Source organism: Triticum urartu, chromosome 2 (assembly GCF_003073215.2).
Source record: "Triticum urartu cultivar G1812 chromosome 2, Tu2.1, whole genome shotgun sequence".
NCBI classification, from domain to species: domain Eukaryota; kingdom Viridiplantae; phylum Streptophyta; class Magnoliopsida; order Poales; family Poaceae; genus Triticum; species Triticum urartu.
This window is the reverse complement of record NC_053023.1, coordinates 16,860,380-16,877,566: the sequence shown is the minus strand read 5'-3', so window position 1 is coordinate 16,877,566 and position 17,187 is coordinate 16,860,380. Positions and strand designations below refer to the sequence as shown.

At 41.1% G+C, this 17,187-nt stretch overlaps 1 pseudogene; it reads right to left on the bottom strand.

Moving 5' to 3' along the window:
• Nucleotides 1-7,067: 7,067 nt before the first annotated feature.
• LOC125534767 lies at nucleotides 7,068-16,633 on the bottom strand (annotated as a pseudogene).
• Between the last annotated feature and the right edge of the window lie 554 nt (nucleotides 16,634-17,187).

Here is a 17,187-nt window from a genome sequence, read left to right as displayed (position 1 = left end):
TAAATTTTGAAAGGTCCTAGCATATAAATATTTGTATTTAAATTGTTTATACAGTGTTTACAAAGTGTTAGAAAATGTTACCTTCTGCTTGAAAAATATTACTATGTATTTGAATAAGTGTTCAAAACATGTATTTTTTTAAATGTACATCATGTATTTGAAAAAATGTCCAATGTGTATAAAAAATGTTCACATGTGCGCTAAGAATGTACACTATGTACTGAGAAAAGTAGACATGTGTTAAAAAAAGAAAACCAATAGAAATAGATGAAGAAACAAAAAGAAAAACACAGAAACCGAAGAAAGATACAAAGAAACCCAATCAATAACAAAGAAAAAAATAAAAACCAAAGAAAACCAGTGAAAACAAAGAAAACCAAAGTATAACGGAGGAAAAAAGAAATATCAAAGAAAACTGATGAAAACCCAAAAACCAAAAGGAAACTATACAGGAAAAGAAAACGGAAGAAAAATGGACCAGAGCAAACCTACGGCGATGTTACCTGGTTGACCCGATTAACTTCCCGTATGTGATTCCTAATAGAAATGGTACGGGCGAAGCATAGCTCTCACGTACCGGAAGCTCCAATTGGACTCTATGCATCAAAATTTTAACCGCACACATCGCCAACTAGGATGGCCCAACTACAGTTGTGTGTAGTGATTGTGGTTTTTCTCTGATAAGCCACTATAGCGACCTAACCAATGTAGCGGCACGTGGCACTGTGCTAACCGGTTATATAAAGATTTTTATTCATTCTATATTTCCATTTTTCTGAAAGCAGAAACATTTTTGTAAAACCCCCAACAATTTTTGGAAATATGAAGAATTTTTTACTTTTTAAAATATTTTATGGAAAATGCGAACATTTTTTAAAATGCCAACATTTCTTGAAAATACATATATATTACAATTTCTGGACATTTTTCAAAAATGCAAACATTTAAATGCTAAAATTTCCGAAATTGTGAACAAAACTAAAATAGAAAAACACCAATAAATATTGAAAGAAAATAGTCAATGATCTTGTAGAAGATTTCCTAAAGTGGACTGGGACCTTCCAGAAGGTTAGCGAAACAGGAACCAGCGACCAGTCTTCTTGGCGTTAAATGGGTTGCCCCAATTTGGTCTGCCGAGCGGAGTGATCGGTCACTATGTGTGTGAATATGCTACTATTTGACATTGAATGTGTCCCGTAGGTTTTGACGCTATTTCCGCAAATTTGACGCAAAATATGTCAAATAATTTTTGACGCTATTTCGAACCAATTTTTAAGACCTGAATTTTTTTCAATTCTATTTTATTACAAGTTACATTTTTTGGAATTGTAAACATTGTTGAAAAACACAAACATTTGTAGAAATTTAAAACATTAATTGAAACACAATTTGTTTCTAAACTATGAGAAAACAGAAACATTTTTTCGAAGTTGTGAACAATTTTCAGCGTAGGCCTCCAGAAGCTCCAGTGCATAGTGGATGGTTAAAGCGTGCAGAGAATGTCATGAGATGTCGGGGTAGACCGAAATTGACATGGGAGGAGTCCGTTAAGAGGGACCTAAACCAAAGAACTAGCTATGAACAAGGGTGCGTGGAAGCTTTCTATCCATGTACCAGAGCCATTAGTCGGATGCGAGATCTTATGGATTTCACATCTAGCCAACCCCAGCGTGTTTGGGACTAAAGGCTTTGTTGTTCTCACGTTGGGGTAGGCTAGAGGTGAAACCAATGTTATTTTTAAAAATGTGAACCATTTTTTTGTTGTTCTCACGTTGGTTTGTGCAATTAAAAAATTGTGAACCATTGTTCTCACGTTGGGGTAGGCTAGAGGTGAAACCAATGTTATTTTAGAAAAATTGTGAACCATTTTTTTGTTGTTCTCACGTTGGTTTGTGCAATTAAAACATTGTGAACCATTGTTCTCACGTTGGGGTAGGATAGAGGTGAAACCAATGTTATTTTAAAAAAATTGTGAACCATCTTTTTGTTGTTCTCACGTTGGTTTGTGCAATTAAAAATGTTTCACAATTTTCTTAATTGTTTGTGCAATTTAAAAAAGATCATGTCTTTGAAAATTACTTATGTAATTTTAAGAACTGCTTACATTTCAAAAAAAAGTTCATGTCACAAAAATTCATTAATTCTAATCAGATATGTGACAACATTCATGATATTCCTGAATTTTCATAATTTACATTTAGCTCTTATTATTCCTTTCAAACAAATCTTGTAATTGAAAGTCAGATTTTTTTTGGTAACATATTTTGTCAAATGATTTAATAACATGTGTCTTATTGTGTCATCCAATGATTATCATTTTTGTAACCAGAGTTGTGTTCTGAGCAAAAGCATTTTTATTAAGTTTAATCTAATTTTATATTACAAAATAAGCATTATCTGAATGCATATAGATAAATAAATAAAGCTTTATTGACATGATTTTTAGATTTGAATTATTACATATTATTTTAAGTTATTAATCAATTTTTTATTTGTTTATTTTCTGATATCCTCACTGCATGGTCCATGCATGATGAAAATTAAAAACAACTATATAACGTTGAAATGAATTTATTGTTTTGTTGACCTTAATATAAATTATAAAAAACTGTCAAAATAGAAATATCACTGTGCTTCTCATCTATCATTTATAATAAACTCTTTTATCTCTTCGTAAGCCAACTAGGCATTCACGTAGTTATTTTTTATTGATACACTATTCAATATATTATATAGATAATTTTTTTTTGTTTTTCGACATACATTCGTCAATAGAAAATTATCTTTTAGTACAACTAGTAGCATTAACTACTAAAAATATTGTTTATGTTAAGTTACAAATAGTTTTATATTTCTAAATTGAAAGTATATATTTAAATTTGTGGAAAGCAACAATTTGACGTTATTCATAATACGTTTGTGCATGCAAAATCTTCCAAGGTGTCGTTAGATATCTATTGAACTTGGTATGCTGACTTTGGAGTGTATATGAGCTAACAAATATCCTGGCAATGATAACTTGAATTTTTGACTCTGGAGGTTAGAAGGAGATAGATATTGCAAGAGTATATGAATTGTCAATTAGTAGTTTGTGCTCAAATGCTGAATTGGCAATTGGCAATTTGTTATCAAATGATCGCTTGACATGGTTCAAGTGGTAGTCTGTTCTCAAATCTTCTATCTTGCTCTTGTTTTGTCAACCCACCAATTTCAAGAATGCTCTCCAACTTTTGAATAACCTTGAAACATGGATAGGTAATGTGTTTACATTCCTGTGGAGATATTGCATGGATATGGTGATACGCCTGGAAACATATTCCATCTTTTATTTTGGTAAATGTGCAACAATATCTTCCCCATAAAAAAATTCATGTGATTAATAAATTGATTTGCTTCTTAATTTGGTATATTAACTCAACTAGTTTTCAGCGAGGACTAAAATGAGTAAATAATAGCCATTACTAGTGTAAATTGACTGACTACCCGACTGTAACAGACTAGGAGATGTCCTAGCTCAATACCTCAGATTAACCATCCATCTCCCTCATCTCCATCCCCTCGTGTGCGGATTACACTCAAATGGTGTGAACTCTTCTTCTCGACGTGCACCTGGGAAATGAAAAGTGGTATCTCCGTTCCTTTGTGTTGGGAAACATGCACTATTGGAAAAAGGCTTATAGGTGGGCTCACATTAGTGGCGGGCGCAGTGTAGCGCCTGCCAATGCTATTGTCTTACTAGTGGCGGGTTCAAAACCTCGCCTGCCACTGCTATTGTCTTAATATTAATAGTAGGTTCCCATAGATCATTTAATTTTCAAGGAATAGAAATCTCAAGTTCAAGCTTTTCTTCATTGGGTTTAATAAGCACGTCTACGATATGTTTTGTAAAGCCTTATCATGATGATAGGCATTGGATGAATTAATCATGGATTGCAACAAGGAAACACAATTAGTAATAGAACGATTATCATACTTAAATCCTTGAAATCCAAAATAGTGCGTGTAATACTACCTAAAGTCTTTACCTCTCCAAATACAATTTTATCAATTTAGCATCAAGATTTTCACCATCCGAACAATTGGGCCTCCATATACCTAAAGTTTACTATTCTCCAGTCCCTTTATCATCATTTTAACATGATTAGTATTTCTAAACAAAGATTCTATGGGTGAGACAACTATAATTTTAACAACCTCATCATTATTAGCAACTAGACAATGCCCCCCATGCGTTGCTGCAGGAATTTGTTGTGAATTTTCAAATAACATATACATATAAAACAATAACCATTTGAATTAATAATTTATTTTCACATATCTATGATTGAAATTTATTGGTCACCTTTGAAAGATTTTTTTGTGTTCTTTATTTTTGCAATATGATTTGTTTATTTCTTCCGAGCTTCCCTCATTGAAACAACAAAAGAAATGGATGATTATTGTTGAAGAACATGGATGGTTATTGTTTGAAGAATTAGGTGGCACGTCCTTGATAGGATGTTTACATTGTAAATCAAGGTAGATGCAATAAGGCAAAAAAGTGAAATTAAAAATGAAAAGCAAACAAATATTCAGTATTTGCTGCTTCGATTGCCATTTGTACTAGAACTGATGAAGTGGTAAGGAGAAATGAGGGTGCATATCTTTTCTTAGTAATAATTACTACAAATGATAACACATAATGTCGTTGTCATACAAAGGTAAACAGAACACATCGAAGCAATTGTTACATCAAGTTTTTCAGCAACTAATGGTTTGACATCATATATAGAGATCTAAGATTTGAAAACAAATTGCACAATTGTTCAGAGATTATATTTAAGATCATATCAGAAAGCAAGAACTGCTACAAAGTTGTGAGTATCGCACACAATGTCACTGCATTGTCGCTAATAGAAATTAGATCCAAAAGGATTTACAACAAACTATAGACAAAATGAAATGGTAAGACAACAAACTTTAGTACAACAATAGTCCATCGCTTCCATGAATTAATAAGTATTTTTGTTCTCTTTTCCTTTTTTGAATCATGAATTAATATTTATTTCATCGTTTCTACTTAAATAGAACATGATATTATGTTGTCTAACTCGTCCTTGGTCCGACCTCACTTACGTTTCCGATCCCTCTTCTCGTTTATTATTGTCTCTGGTTTTTCTCCATCATTTTCACCCAAAAATATATGATTTCTTTCGTAGGTCAATAAGTGCTTGGAAAATAAGTATTTACCAAATAATTAACAACCCACATGCCCTCCATTTTATCTAACTTTTTTTTAATTTTATTTCTTAATTTTCAAAAATGTTCACAAAAAATGTGAATTAAAATATGTTCAATAATTTGAACCATTGTTCATGAATTGATGGATTTTTCATTAATTTAAAAAATATACTGAATTTGGCAAATCTTCAAGAATATGAATAATATTCATGAAAATATAAAAAACAAGACAACTTGAAAAAAATCATAAACATGAAAAATGTTCAGGAATCGAAAACAACATTCATGAATTTGAAAAATTGTTTATTAATTTGAAAAAAAATTCAAGGAAAATATAGATATGAGAATAAAAAACCTAAAAACTTGTAAGAGAAAACAGAGAAATAGGAAAAAAATGAAAGCCTCCTAAAACTGATATATAGAATTTGGGGTAGGCATTGCTCTTAGCAAGTGCTAGCTCCGCGTCGTTTGTGGGAAAATCTTGTCGACTAGCATGGTGCGGCCCATTAGCAGGTATTTTTGTTTGTTCGTTACTAAAATCTCTAAATAATATTATATAAATGTAATATAATTAATGATGATAAATTTGTTTTATGTTTTTTCAAGGTGTTCACATCTTTTGGAAGTTATTCGTGTAACTAAATATTGCTCGCAATTTTTTTAGATGTTCATACAAATAAAAAAGGTGTTCGCCTATTTCCAAAATGTTCGTCCAATTAAGAAGTGTTCAGCCATTTCACAAAAAAATGATGTGTTTTTAAGTTGTTCATGTTTTTTAAAAAATGTTCATCTAAATTTAAAAAGTATTCACGTGCTTTTACAAAAATTCATGTAATAAAAAAGTTTCATATGCCAAAGCCTATCATTGTCTTCAATTGATCGTATGTATTGGCAGAGCTCTCATGGTCGCGGAGTGCCGATTTGGCAGCCAACGCCGCCCCATCGTACTTGTCAGGGAGATGGAGGGGCAGGAGGAGATGAAATTTAAGGAGGAGGAGGAGGATATGGAGATGGAGATGGAGGATCAGCAGGAAGATGGCGAGCTCGAGCCATAAGATTTTTGTGAGAACGAGGTCGAGATGGAGAAGAACGACGAAGAGCCATCGAGCCGTAAGAGCTTAGTGAGTGTGAGGTCGAGATGGAGGAGGAGGCACAGCCAGAGGAGCATCACGCAACAAAGGCACGGGTCATGGCGGAGCGTGTGGCCGAGACCGCGGTGGCTGCCATCAATGTCAATCCTTCACGGCTGAGGAGCACAACTCCAATCAAGGTGTTCGTGGACTTCATGCGTGAGGACGAGGGCTACCACGCGGCTTACGCACTAAGGGAGTGGATGCCATGCCGAGGTCAACTTTGACAACTCCGGCGACGAAGTCGTGTCATGGCAGAGGGACACCCACGACTTCGAGGCGTCGGGCTTTGGTAAGGGCGAGGAGTTGATTATCAACATCTCCTTTGACGAGAATTAGAGTTTTTGGTTGTGTAAGTACTTATTTAGGTTAATCAAGTGGTAACTTAGCTTGATTAATTTAAGGTTCAAAGATGGTAATCTTGTGTAAACTTACACACTAAGTTATCTTAATCGTGTTTGAAAAGATTAGTTTATGAAAATATATGTTTTTGGGTGTTAAATTTTGGGGAAGGACTGGGTGTGAAATTTTCTAACACTTCAAAATTTGAGTAGTTAAGATTGGGGAGGTGTTTTGAGTAGTTGAAATATGAGGAAAGGGCTCGAGATCCCCTTCTCACTTAGGTGCACCAGTATTGCACTACTGCCACACAGAGCACAACTATTTCTTGATCGATCCCTGCAATATTTCCATGCATGTGAGCTGCGGCCCCAACTATATTTTCTACTGCCCTTGCATAAAAAAGCTATATTTTCTACTGCATGGCAATACTGAAAACCTCGAGAGTTATTGAGCTAGAGACACCACAAACGTAGGGAACAGAAAACCGTGGTAGTGGAGCTAATCTACCACGAATTACTTATCGTTGCAGTACTCCCATACATGGCAATATTACTCCGCTCGGAGGGTAAAGTTCATCCTGGCGGTGCCGTTGCCGGTGACGGCACCGGCCACGAAATCATAGCATCTGCCAGTCTGGCAGCCTGCACCGCAGTACAGCGAGCCGACCTGTCTGCCACAGGAATCGTACTGGCTGCAGCAGTAGTTGTTGGTGCAAGGGGTGCCGCCGGCCTGTCTGCCACACGGCTCGTAGGTGCTACAGGCGCCGTTCTGGCAGCCGGTGGCGCAGTACTCGGGGCCGAGGCCGCAGTACCCCCACTTGCTGCAGTAGACGTTCTTGGTGCAGACCTCGCCAATGCCGAGCTCGGCCTGGTTGCCGCACCTGATGTTGGTGTCGCAGGGGGGTCGCCCTGGCAGCCCTCGCCGCAGTACTCGTCGCCTAGGCCGCAGTAGCCATCCTTGCTGCAGCAGTAGTTGTTGGTGCAGAGCGCGTCGTCGACCTGCGAGCCACAACGCTTCCTGGTGTAGCAGGCGCCGCTCTGGCCGCCGCGGCGAAGGCACGCAAGACGGCCGCCAAGAGCGCGACGGCCGCCTTGTTCAGCATCTTTACTTACTCTTTCTTCTTTGTTTCTCGCTGGTGTATGCAAGCTGGAGTAGGACGGACTGGCTTTGTTTCTAGGTTGTTTGGTGATGTGTGGACTGGAGTAGCAGGTGTGGTTGATCCCCTTTATGTAGGGGTTTCTTGTTCTCTCTTTCTTCTTCAACTACTTACGCCGTACATTTACTATTATTTGGTGGTCCAGCCGTCTGTACCACGCTTCGAACAACCCAACACAACACAAGTGGTTGGCACACATGAATGCTCCTGGACTGGGAGTGGGAGTTCAACACAATGCTTTGTTTCGTGGGAAATAAAGATGAGGAATGGGAGTTCAGGGGTTAATAGAATAAAAGTTCACTAATTGTTTAGAGGGAATGAGAGTTTAAGTGGGAAGGGGAATGGGAGTTGAGGATGTCAATTTCCATCAATTTCTTCCCATTGGGACCTTGTTAATTCGTGGGCAGACCTCTATCCCAAACTAATTCGCATCATATACCAAACAAGGAAATGAGAGTAAAATTCTATTTCCCACGCGTACTCCCTCGTGCGAACTCTGAAGATATATCACATATCCAGAGATCTGAATGAAGTTGCACATAGTAACCGTGCAAAAAATTGCCTAAAAAGGATTTCCATTGCACCCCCTTCTCTTTACCGCACTTGCTCTGCTGCTCACAAGGATATACAATGCCCAATGTTGCTACGTTTTGAACACCTTTGTACTCCCTCAGGTCCTTTTTACTCTGCATATTAGGTTTGTCCGAAGTCAATCTCATCCAACTTTGATTAAGTTTATATAAAAAATTATAGACATTCACATAACAACACCACTATCATTAGATTCATCTTGAAATATATTTTCATATTATATTTATTAAATATTATAGATGCTAATAATTTCTAATATAAATTTGATCAAACTTAGCAAAGTTTGACTTTCGGCAAATCCAATGTGCAGAGTAAAAAGGACCGGAGGGAGTACACAGCGACTTCAAAGTCGTCGATGTAAAATGTGTTGAAATTGCAACGATGGAGTCTCCGGTTGCCTCCTTAGTCCTTACGTTCCAAAAACAAGTACACATGAATGCGACTAGAAGCGGTTGCTCGCTTTGCTGCGTTGCTTGGGCTATATCGATTAACCCCCAATCCTAAATCTATATTTTCCCCCAATCCCGAATTTATATTTTTTTATGCATGTTTAGCAAATCCATTTGATAAGAAGCAGTCGTGTCCACACACACATGCACGCAAACCATGAAAGCATGAACAAAGGTCCAAGACCATCTAACATTGACGATTATACGACAAAGACGTGACACCTATGACTCAAAGACCATCCATTGAACTATTGGTAAAACATACAATGTTTGCAAATACATCATGTCTATCCTGGATAGCCAAGCGGATATAACATAAGCGCAACGACCCACAATGGAAAGTAGTGGGTCATCAGTGCTACTGCAAATGGTTCACGAGCATGGTGTTGATGATGATAGAGATAGAGCGGGGAGAAGTAGCATGGCGAGGAAAGGCACAAGGTGGCAGCAGTGGAGAGAAGTAGCATGGCGAGGAGCGGAGGGCATGTGCTGTGGGGGTGTGGTCGTGTACAACACCGTCAGCACCTATAGAAGAAAATACATACTACTATTGTGAAAAAAATATCCGGTTGTCGTGGTGTCAGCCACATGTCATCCGACCAACATAAGCAAGACATCTCAATTCCGATATTAAGTGCAACCCACCAATACAGAAGGTACATCCTAGACGCCCAGACAACCTCTCACGCACTCCACTACCCTTAGGCGCATTCTTCTCTGACTTGCCTCAATCTCCATCGATGATGAGTGCTAGCTTGATTTCTCCTAGGTTCATGTTCCTCTATGACTCCTCTCTTAATTTTATGGTTCCGCCATCATGTCCACTTCCATGTCAACCTTCATCACTCCCGTCGGATGACCGCGGTGGATTGGCAGGAGGCCAGGCGCGAGGCTTGACTATGCGTTTGTAGAAAAGGAAAGCGATGGTACTCACTTAAGAAGGTGTGTAGTCATGATGGGTGGTGGCACAAAGGACCGAGGCATGGTAGCCGGAGGCGGGCATGTGTATGGAGCAGGACATTTGCAAACAAAATGGAATTGTCTTCAGTGCCTTGTTAGCACGACATCATGAATCCAAGTGCACAACACAATGCAAGTGAAACCCCAACCAAGCAACAAGCTCATGTCAAAGTAACTCTTCTCATCGCTTGAACTAAAAAAACAAATATGTTTTCACAAGTTGGCGAATGGGGTCCACCAGGGAAAAAACTCAAAACGCTCACACCTTTCCATTCCTTGGGAGCTTATCAGATGAACTGAAAAAGGAAAAAATTCACCAGCTGACAAACCGGGTCCACTAGAGAGAAAAAAACTCAAAACGCTCACAACTCCACATTACTTGGGAGCTTGGTATATGTAATTATTGTGAAAAACTTATCCGGTTGTCGTCATGTTAGCCACCTGTCATCCGGCCAACATAAGCAAGGCATCTCAATTCCGATATTAAGTGCAACCCGACGATACAGAAGGTACATCCCAGATGCCCAGACAACCTCTCACGCACTCCACTACCCATTAGGCGGATTCTTCTCTGACCTGCCTCAATCTCCATCGATATTGAGTGCTAGCTCGATTTCTCCTAGGTTCATGTTCCTCTATGACTCCTCTGTTAATTTTATGGTTCCGCCATCATGTCCACTTCCATGTCAACCTAAGTTACTCCCGTCGGATGACGGCGATAGATTGGCAGGAGGCCAGGCACGAGGCTTGACTATGTCTCTGTAGAAAAGGAAAGTGCTGGTACTCGCTTAAGAAGGTGTGTAGTCATGATGGGTGGTGGCACAAAGGACCGAGGCATGGTAGCCGGAGGCGGGCATGCGCATGGAGCAGGACATTTGCAAACAAAATGGAATTGTCTTCAGTGCCTTGTTAGCACGACATCATGAATCCAAGTACGCAACGCAATGCAAGTGAAACCCCAACCAAGCAACAAGCTCATGTCAAAGGAACTCTTCTCATCGGTTGAACTAAGAAAACAAATATGTTTTCACAAGTTGACGAATGGGGTCCACTAGGGAAAAAACTCAAAACGCTCACACCTTTCCATTCCTTGGGAGCTTATCAGATGAATTGAAAAAGAAAAAAATTCACCAGCTGACAAACCAGGTCCACTAGAGAGAAAAAACTCAAAACGCTCACAACTCCACATTCCTTGGGAGCTTAGTATTTGTAATTATTGTGAAACAATTATTCGGTTGTCGTCATGTCAGCCACCTGTCATCCGACCAACATAAGAAAGGCATCTCAATTCCGATATTAAGTGCAACCCGACGATACGGAACGTACATCCCAGACGCCCAGACAACCTCTCACGCACTCCACTACCCATTAGACGCATTCTTCTCTGACATGCCTCAATCTCCATCGATGGTGAGTGCTAGCTCGATTTCTCCTAGATTCATGTTCCTCTATGACTCCTCTATTGATTTTATGGTTCCTCCATCATGTCCACTTCCATGTAAACCTTCGTCACTCCCGTCAGATGACGGCGGTGGATTGGCAGGAGGCCAGGCGCGAGGCTTGACTATGCGTCCGTAGAAAAGGAAAGCGTTGGTCCTCGCTTAAGAAGGTGTGTAGTCATGATGGGTGGTCGAACAAAGGACCGAGGCATGGTAGCCGAAGGAGGGCATGCGCATGGAGCAGGACATTTGCAAACAAAATGGAATTGTCTTTAGTGCCTTGTTAGAACGACATCATGAATCAAAGTACGCAACGTAATGCAAGTGAAACCCCAACCAAGCAACAAGCTCATGTCAAAGCAACTCTTCTCATTGGTTGAACTAAAAAAACAAATATGTTTTCACAAGTTGGCGAATGGGGTCCATCAGGGAAAAAAATTCAAAACGCTCACACCTTTCCATTTCATGGGAGCTTATCAGTTGAACTGAAAAAGAAAAAAAATTCACCAACTGACAAACCGGGTCCACTAGAGAGAAAAAACTCAAAATGCCCACAACTCCACATTCCTTGGGAGCTTAGTATTTGTAATTATTGTGAAAAAATTATCCGGTTGTCGTCATGTCAGCCACCTCTCTTCCGGCCAACATAAGCAAGGCGTCTCAATTCCGATATTAAGTGCAACCCGACGATACAGAAGGTACATCCCAGACGCTCAGACAGCCTCTCACGCACTCCACTACCTCTTAGGCGCATTCTTCACTGACCTGTCTCAATCTCCATCGATGGTGAGTGCTAGCTCTATTTCTCCTAGGTTCATATTCCTCTATGACTCCTCTGTTAATTTGATGGTTCCGCCATCATGTCCACTTCCATGTCAACCTTCGTCACTCCCGTCAGATGACGGTGGTGGATTGGCAGGAGGCCAAGCGCGAGGTTTGACTATGCGTCTGTAGAAAAGGAAAGCGCCGGTACTCGCTTAAGAAGGTGTGTAGTCATGATGGGTGGTGGCACAAAGGACCAAGGCATGGTAGCCGGAGGCGGGCATGCGCATGGAGCAGGACATTTGCAAACAAAATGGAATTGTCTTCAGTGCCTTGTCAGCACGACATCATGAATCCAAATTCGCAACGCAATGCAAGTGAAACCGCAACCAAGCAACAAGCTCATGTCAAAGCAACACTTCTCATCGGTTGAACTAAAAAACAAATATGTTTTCACAAGTTGGAGAATGGGCTCCACCAGGGAAAAAACTCAAAACGCTCACACCTTTCCATTCCTTGGGAGCTTATCAGATTAACTGAAAAAGAAAAAATTCACCAGATGACAAACCGGGTCCACTAGAGAGAAAAAACTCAAAACGCTCACAACTCCACATTCCTTGGGAGCTTAGTATTTGTAATTATTGTGAAAAAATTATTCGGTTGTCATCATGTCAGCCACCTGTCATCCGGCCAACATAAGCAAGGCATCTTAATTCCGTTATTAAGTGCAACCCGACGATACGGAAGGTGCATCCCAGACGCCCAGACAACCTCTCACGCACTCCACTACCCATTAGGCGCATTCTTCTCTGACCTGCCTCAATCTCCATCGATGGTGAGTGATAGCTCGATTTCTCCTAGGTTCATGTTTCTCTATGACTCCTCTGTTAATTTTATGGTTCCACCATCATGTCCACTTCCATGTCAACCTTCATCACTCCCGTCGGATGACGGCGGTGGACTGGTAGGAGGCCAGGCAGAATGCTTGACTATGCGTCCGTAGAAAAGGAAAGCGCTGGTACTCTCTTAAGAAGGTGTGTAGTCATGATGGGTGTTGGCACAAAGGACCGAGGCATGGTAGCCGGAGGCGGGCATGCGCATGGAGCAGGACATTTGCAAACAAAATGGAATTTTCTTACGTGCCTTGTTAGCACGACATCATGAATCCAAGTACGCAACGCAATGCAAGTGAAACCCCAACCAAGAAACAAGCTCATGTCAAAGCAACTCTTCTCATCGGTTGAACTCAAAAAACAAATATGTTTTCACAAGTTGGCGAATGGGGTCCACTAGGGAAAAAACTCAAAACGCTCACACCTTTCCATTCCTTGGGAGCTTATCAGATCTGAAAAAGAAAAAAATCACCAGCTGACAAACCAGGTCCACTAGAGAGAAAAAACTCAAAACGCTCACTACTCCACATTCCTTGGGAGCTTAGTACTTGTAATTATTGTGAAAAAATTATCCGGTTGTCGTCATGTCAGCCATCTATCATCCGGGCAACATAAGCAAGGCATCTCAATTCCGATATTAAGTGCAACCCGATGATACGGAAGGTACATCCCAAATGCCCAGACAACCTCTCACGCACTTCACTACCCATTAGGCGCATTCTTCTCTGACCTGCCTCAATCTCCATCGATGGTGAGTACTAGCTTGGTTTCTCCTAGGTTCATGTTCCTCGATGACTCCTATGTTAATTTTATGGTTCCGCCATCATATCCACTTCCATGTAAACCTTCGTCACTCCCGTTGGATGACGGCGGTGGATTGGCAGGAGGCCAGGCGCGAGGTTTGACTATGCGTCCGTAGAATTGGAAAGCGTTGGTACTCGCTTAAGAAGGTGTGTAGTCATGATGGGTGGTGGCACAAAGGACTGAGGCATGGTAGCCGGAGGCGGGCATGCGCATGGAGCAGGACATTTGCAAACAAAATGGAATTTTCTTCAGTGCCTTGTCAGCATGACACCATGAATCCAAGTACGCAATGCAATGCAAGTGGAACCCCAACCAAGCAACAAGCTCATGTCAAAGCAAGTCTTCTCGTCGGTTGAACTAAAAAAAGAAATATGTTTTCACAAGTTGGCGAATGGGGTCCACGAAGAAAAAAAACTCAAAATACACAAACAAAATGGAGCAGGACATTTGCAAACAAAATGGAATTTTCTTACGTGCCTTGTTAGGACGACATCATGAATCCAAGTACGCAACGCAATGCAAGTGAAACCCCAACCAAGCAACGAGCTCATATCAAAGCAACTCTTCTCATCGGTTGAATCTAAAAACAAATTTGTTTTCACGAGTTGGCGAATGGTGTCCACTAGGGAAAAAACTCAAAACGCTCACACCTTTCCATTCCTTGGGAGCTTATCAGATCTGAAAAAGAAAAAGTTCACCAGCTGACAAACCGGTTCCACTAGAGAGAAAAAACTCAAAATGCTCACAACTCCACATTACTTGGGAGCTTAGTATTTGTAATTATTGTGAAAAAAATATCCGGTTGTCGTCATGCCAGCCACCTGTCATCCGGCCAACATAAGCAAGCCATCTCAAGTCCGATACGGAAGATACATCACAGACACCCAGACAACCTCTCACGCACTCCACTACCCATTAGGCGCATTCTTCTCTGACCTGCCTCAATCTCCATCAATGGAGAGTGCTAGCTCGATTTCTCCTAGGTTCATGTTCCTCTATGACTCCTCTGTTAATTTTATGGTTCCGCCATCATGTCCACTTCCATGTCAACCTTCATCACTCCCGTCGGATGACGGAGGTGGATTGGCAGGAGGCCAGGCGCGAGGCTTCACTATGCGTCCGTAGAAAAGGAAAGCGCTGGTACTCGCTTAAGAACGTGTGTAGTCATGATGGGTGGTGGCACAAAGGACCGAGGCATGGTAGCCGGAGGCGGGCATGTGCATGGAGCTGGACATTTGCAAACAAAATGGAATTGTCTTCAGTGCCTTGTCAGCACGACATCATGAATCCAAGTACGCAACGCAATGCAAGTGAAACCCCAACCAAGCAACAAGCTCATGTCAAAGCAACTCTTCTCATCGGTTGAACTAAAAAACAAATGTGTTTTCACAAGTTGGCAAATTGGGTCCACCAGGGAAAAAACTCAAAACGCTCACACCTTTCCATTCCTTGGGAGCTTATCAGATGAATTGAAAAAGAAAAAAATTCACCAGCTGACAAACCGGATCCACTAGTGAGAAAAAACTAAAAACGCTCACGACTCCACATTCCTTGGGAGCTTAGTATTTGTAATTATTGTGAAAAAAATTATCCAGTTGTCGTCATATCAGCCACCTGTCATCCGGCCAACATCAGCAAGCCATCTCAATTCCGATATTAAGTGCAACCCGACGATACGAAAGGTACATCCCAGACGCCCAGACAACCTCTCACGCACTCCACTACCCATTAGGCGCATTCTTCTCTGACCTGCCTCAATCTCCATCGATGGTGAGTGCTAGCTCCATTTCTCCTAGGTTCATGTTCCTCTATGACTCCTTTGTTAATTTTATGGTTCCGTCATCATGTCCACTTCCATGTCAACCTTCGTCACTCCCGTCGGATGACGGCGGTGGATTGGCATGAGGCCAGGCGCAAGGCTTGACTATGCGTCCGTAGAAACGGAAAGCGCTGGTTCTCGCTTAAGAAGGTGTGTAGTCATGATGGGTGGTGGCACAAAGGACCGAGGCATGGTAGCCGGAGGCGGGCATGCGCATGGAGCTGGACATTTGCAAACAAAATGGAATTTTCTTCAGTGCCTTGTCAACACGACATCATGAATCCAAGTACGCAACACAATGCAAGTGAAACCCCAACCAAGCAACAAGCTCATGTCAAAGCAACTCTTCTCATCGGTTGAACTCAAAAAAACAAATATGTTTTCACAAGTTGGGGAATGGGGTCCACGAAGAAAAAAAACTCAAAATGCTCACACCTTTCCATTCCTTGGGAGCTTATCAGATGAACTGAAAAGGAAAAAAATCACCAGCTAACAAACGGGTCCACTAGAGAGAAAAAACTCAAAACGCTCACAACTCCCCATTCCTTGGGAGCTTAGTATTTGTAAGGATGTGTGCTGAAAACATACGTGAATCAGGTTTTGCATAATCCAAACCGAAAGTAAGGGAAACTACATTCTAGACCACCAATTGTACATCACCAAATATCCACGGACAGTGGGCAAGGTGCTGTCCATCTATAGGCACCAAATGTCTACCCCTAGTCAGGCCTCCTCCATTTGACATGGATATCTAGGTCAATAGAAATTTAAGCATACATTTAAAGAGTTGCAAACAAATACAATCACAATGAAAAGCACCAGATGTTCAGTAAGTTTTTCCTCCTTCATATCATTGCGCTTGGCACTTGCCGCCTCCTTTGCCATGATGTTCTTGAACTTCTCCGTCATCTTGGCCATCGCCCCTTCTCGCTTCTCCTTCTCCACCTTCCACTTCCTCCCCTGGTTCCTAGCCACTTTTGCGGCTAAAGCAAGACCTCCATTTGTTGGAATGGCTGGACCACCACCTTCATTCTCATTGGCCTTGACGTTCTTGAGAGAATTGACCATGAAGGAGAGTCACTTGCTTTGGCCATTCAACTTCATCCAACAATCCATAAATATAAATTGCTTTTATCCATGTTGTGGTACAGTGTGCACGCATGTGTGGGCTAGCAAAAGAAGAGCTAATCCAACTAAATGACCAACACATAGAGGAACAAGCATAAAACTTACGAGTTGTTGGAGTGCACGTCACTTGACCATCGGTTGTGCACTTGTTTTTAAAAGCCACAATACCTTTTTATGGCCTCTTGAATGTTTTACCATTAATAGCCAAGCTACTCCGGGTTGCAATTATGGGCCACTTCTGTGCAGGAGGGATAGTCGCACTTTTGCGCATGAAACCAAGCATGCACACTTTGCCAAAATGCCTCGCCCTTTTGCTCTATTGCTTGTCATCCATGCCTGACACAACAATTCATCCTCCTTGATGGAGAAAGTTTTTCCGCTCTTCTTCTTTGGGCCGGCACCCGGCGGCCAGTAGTTGTCCAGATCAATTTGCGGTTGTTGGGTGCACGTCTGTTGGGTGTCCGGTTGTGTCTGTTCCTCAGGATGAGGGTCGT